The sequence below is a fragment of the Schistocerca nitens genome, chromosome 7 (genome assembly GCF_023898315.1).
Source record: "Schistocerca nitens isolate TAMUIC-IGC-003100 chromosome 7, iqSchNite1.1, whole genome shotgun sequence".
Lineage (NCBI taxonomy): Eukaryota > Metazoa > Arthropoda > Insecta > Orthoptera > Acrididae > Schistocerca > Schistocerca nitens.
Genome location: NC_064620.1, coordinates 308,399,899 through 308,404,898, shown reverse-complemented (window position 1 = coordinate 308,404,898; position 5,000 = coordinate 308,399,899). Strand labels below are relative to the sequence as shown.

At 55.3% G+C, this 5,000-nt stretch overlaps 1 non-coding gene across 1 annotated transcript in view; it reads right to left on the bottom strand.

Moving 5' to 3' along the window:
- LOC126197012 (small subunit ribosomal RNA) overlaps window positions 1-1,302 on the bottom strand; it is a 1,909-nt gene extending 607 nt beyond the window's left edge. The window contains exon 1 of the ribosomal RNA XR_007539423.1: window positions 1-1,302. This exon is cut by the window's left edge and continues 607 nt beyond it. This is a non-coding gene — a ribosomal RNA (small subunit ribosomal RNA).
- Window positions 1,303-5,000: the final 3,698 nt, after the last annotated feature.

Here is a 5,000-nt window from a genome sequence, read left to right as displayed (position 1 = left end):
GTTTCCCGTGTTGAGTCAAATTAAGCCGCAGGCTCCACTCCTGGTGGTGCCCTTCCGTCAATTCCTTTAAGTTTCAGCTTTGCAACCATACTTCCCCCGGAACCCAAAAGCTTTGGTTTCCCGGAGGCTGCCCGCCGAGTCATCGGAGGAACTGCGGCGGATCGCTGGCTGGCATCGTTTATGGTTAGAACTAGGGCGGTATCTGATCGCCTTCGAACCTCTAACTTTCGTTCTTGATTAATGAAAACATACTTGGCAAATGCTTTCGCTTCTGTTCGTCTTGCGACGATCCAAGAATTTCACCTCTAACGTCGCAATACGAATGCCCCCGCCTGTCCCTATTAATCATTACCTCGGGTTCCGAAAACCAACAAAATAGAACCGAGGTCCTATTCCATTATTCCATGCACACAGTATTCAGGCGGGCTTGCCTGCTTTAAGCACTCTAATTTGTTCAAAGTAAACGTGCCGGCCCACCGAGACACTCAATAAAGAGCACCCTGGTAGGATTTCAACGGGGTCCGCCTCGGGACGCACGAGCACGCACGAGGCGGTCGCACGCCTTCGGCTCGCCCCACCGGCAGGACGTCCCACGATACATGCCAGTTAAACACCGACGGGCGGTGAACCAACAGCGTGGGACACAAATCCAACTACGAGCTTTTTAACCGCAACAACTTTAATATACGCTATTGGAGCTGGAATTACCGCGGCTGCTGGCACCAGACTTGCCCTCCAATAGATACTCGTTAAAGGATTTAAAGTGTACTCATTCCGATTACGGGGCCTCGGATGAGTCCCGTATCGTTATTTTTCGTCACTACCTCCCCGTGCCGGGAGTGGGTAATTTGCGCGCCTGCTGCCTTCCTTGGATGTGGTAGCCGTTTCTCAGGCTCCCTCTCCGGAATCGAACCCTGATTCCCCGTTACCCGTTACAACCATGGTAGGCGCAGAACCTACCATCGACAGTTGATAAGGCAGACATTTGAAAGATGCGTCGCCGGTACGAAGACCGTGCGATCAGCCCAAAGTTATTCAGAGTCACCAAGGCAAACGGACCGGACGAGCCGACCGATTGGTTTTGATCTAATAAAAGCGTCCCTTCCATCTCTGGTCGGGACTCTGTTTGCATGTATTAGCTCTAGAATTACCACAGTTATCCAAGTAACGTGGGTACGATCTAAGGAACCATAACTGATTTAATGAGCCATTCGCGGTTTCACCTTAATGCGGCTTGTACTGAGACATGCATGGCTTAATCTTTGAGACAAGCATATGACTACTGGCAGGATCAACCAGGGAGCTGCGTCAACTAGAGCTGAGCAGCCGGCCGCCCGGGAGTGTGTCCCGGGGGCCCGCGCGAACACGCAAGCGTCCGCTCAATTATTCTGCAAACAGGAGGAGGCTGGGCTCCCCTGCACGATACACCTCGAAACCCTCTCAGGTCCCGGCGGCGCGCAGCGCCGTCCTAAGTACTTGGTCGGGTTCGAGAGAGGCGCAATCGCCCGGAGATAGGCGAGTAGACGCTTTCAGTGCGACCACCCGTGCTCCCAACTGAGCTTGCCGCTGCCGACAGAGGCCCGGGAGCGTGCTGTCGTGGTGTTGCCGGCGGGAGACAACACGCGGCCACAAACAGTGACCGGGCAGCTCCAACGCCAGCGCCACAGAGGGGCAGAGCCCCACTTGGGTGCCAAAGCGAACTCTCCCAGCACAGCGCACGCGCCAACACATCCGCACAGCTGCGATACAAACCACCTGCGAGAACCGCGGGGGCGACCGAGCAGCAGACGGCGTCGCGGCGCCGAGTGCCGGGCGGCGGCGCATCCTCAACGCACACAGTCCTCAATCGGACCAGCACACTGCAGATGTCCACCGCGCTTCGCACCGGGCCCGGGAGGACCCACTTTGGCCGCACGGCGCCGCGCGCTGGGTGCGCCGGCACGCAGATGCGCCGCCTGCCGCCTCCGTCAGCCGGCGCGCCTGCCACTGGGCGCCCCCACCAGCCGGCTGCCGCGCGTGCGCCCACGCAGCGCGCGGCCAGCACGCCGGGCGCCCCCCCCTCACCGGCCGGGGACGGTCCCACCCAGCCACCGCCGCGTATCGCTTCATACCCACATGCCCACTCACGTTCGTGGGTATGACGGGTGTCGCTGAAGCAACCGGTTAATACCTGTACCGATCGTCGATATCAACGATTCACCTCCAGCGCGAACAACCGCGCAACAACGGATTTCCAGTTCATTTGCGTAACTTGGGCAGCAAACGTAGACATCCATCTACATTTGCGACTTCTACGAGTCTTGCATGCCTGGATGTTGTGTGTCACGACGCACTCCATCAGCATACATACACGCTGCGACGTGTGCACGAAAGAACACGTGGAAGGTGGCCAGCGTACGTATGCGATTGCCATTGCACAGCTGCGAAGCGCATTCAACACGCGAACTCCTGACCGACGAGCTAGAGGTGACAGGAGGGGAGGGGGGGGGGCGGGGGCGATATACGTCCTATTGCAGTACACAATACAGTGGATAGCGGGACCATGTGGAAAGTAAGCAACACTCGCAAGATGTGAGGGTACGCACCGTAAAATGAATCAATACGCAGAACACCACAGTGTGCGCGAAGTGAACTATGTTGAGATGGTTGCAATTAGGCAACGCTACACGAATTCCTAGATTCATATAACTAACAATTACAGGGCAGGTTAAGGCGCAACGTGGGTTAGGTTAAGGCGCAACTTGGGTTAGGTTAGGGCGCAACGTGGGTTAGGTTAGGGCGCAACGTGGGTTAGGTTAGGGCGCAACGTGGGTTAGGTTAGGGCGCAACGTGGGTTAGGTTAGGGCGCAACGTGGGTTAGGTGAGGGCGCAACGTAGGTTAGGTTAGGGCGCAACGTGGGTTAGGTTAGGGCGCAACGTGGGTTAGGTTAGGGCGCAACGTGGGTTAGGTTAGGGCGCAACGTGGGTTAGGTTAGGGCGCAACGTGGGTTAGGTTAGGGCGCAACGTGGGTTAGGTTTGGGCGCAACGTGGGTTAGGTTAGGGCGCAACGTGGGTTAGGTTAGGGCGCAACGTGGGTTAGGTTAGGGCCCAACGTAGGTTAGGTTAGGGCGCAACGTAGGTTAGGTTAGGGCGCAACGTAGGTTAGGTTAGGGCGCAACGTAGGTTAGGTTAGGGCGCAACGTAGGTTAGGTTAGGGCGCAACGTGGGTTAGGTTAGGGCGCAACGTGGGTTAGGTTAAGGCGCAACGTGGGTTAGGTTAAGGCGCAACGTGGGTTAGGTTAGGGCGCAACTTGGGTTAGGTTAAGGCGCAACTTGGGTTAGGTTAAGGCGCAACTTGGGTTAGGTTAAGGCGCAACTTGGGTTAGGTTAAGGCGCAACTTGGGTTAGGTTAAGGCGCAACTTGGGTTAGGTTAAGGCGCAACTTGGGTTAGGTTAAGGCGCAACTTGGGTTAGGTTAAGGCAGAAGTTGGGTTAGGTTAAGGCAGAAGTTGGGTTAGGTTAAGGCAGAAGTTGGGTTAGGTTAAGGCAGAAGTTGGGTTAGGTTAAGGCAGAAGTTGGGTTAGGTTAAGGCAGAAGTTGGGTTAGGTTAAGGCAGAAGTTGGGTTAGGTTAAGGCAGAAGTTGGGTTAGGTTAAGGCAGAAGTTGGGTTAGGTTAAGGCAGAAGTTGGGTTAGGTTAAGGCAGAAGTTGGGTTAGGTTAAGGCAGAAGTTGGGTTAGGTTAAGGCAGAAGTTGGGTTAGGTTAAGGCAGAAGTTGGGTTAAGGGATGGTGTGTGTGGGGGGGGGGGTGGGGTGGCGAGGTTCGTTGATAGTGATGGTAGTAAGTGGACGCCTGAGGCACTATCAGATATGTCACGTCAGTTGCACTTGTGGCTCATGGCAGGTGGCGCGCCCGTTCTGTGTTTGTGGCAAAGGAGTGGCACACCTGTGTCTTTCATTCCTGCCATTGTTTATGTGCTGTGAGATGCGGCAGTGTGGTGCTGTTGGGTGCACCCCTGTGTAGGACATGTGTGGGTGTTGGTGGCGTATCTGAGCAATGGTGGTTGTAGGAAGAGTGGGATATTCAGTTTTCTGGTTCGACGTCCCGGTCTGGTTATCATAGTGTGGATGGTGTACTGTGGCCGAGAGGATGCACTGGATGTTGTTCCATGCTGGTACTTAGATGTTGTGTCTGCGTCTGTTACAGGCATAGACTAGTGGGTGATGGAGTGTGTGGGTGACGTGTGGTTGACATTGTGTGCACAGACGTTCAGCATGTATAGGGACAGTTGTATGTGTTATCTATATTCCGATGACTGCGCGTATTACTAAGCACCGCCGTGTATAAGCTTAATGTATGTATAGTCAATGCCTGTTCTATCTCTGTACAGTAGTAGCGGTGCGACTGCACTAGCTAGCTACACCTCGCGGCATCGTCCCCCGGTGTATGGCATATGATTATAAACATTCTGTCTATTAGTCAAAACCGGTGGTGTGACTACGTCACATGTTTGAGGTGGGGGGACGCAACACCGTGCCGGTGGGTCAGGGCTGCGAAACACTTTCCCCACACTGGGGGCTCGGACCCTCATTACTCGTCCCAGTAATATATTGCGGAGCGCACATAGCCATTGCCCAGAGTCTTTGCGACTGCGAGTGCAACGCCCACGGGGACCGACGTGGATGGGGCGGCCCATAGCTGATCGCTCAGCATCGGAATCCGTACAGTGAGCGACGCGGTCGCGCACAGACTTAGAGCACGTTTAGGGACAGCGGGAATGTCGAATATTGGATAAAACTCTTCATGAAACGCAAGATATAGGTGTGGATTGCAACTTACGAGTGCGGGAAACGTCCGCCGTTCATCCGCTGGACTTGCGATTTTGGTGGGTGGGGTGGGGCACGTACGGGTGCGGGTGGCGTGATTGTCGGTCGACGACTTCGTGGTGGACAGAGGATGCCGTCTTTGTGGGTGGCGTCGGACAATGTGTACTGTGCGCCCAGCGATGTCGTATTCAGCTT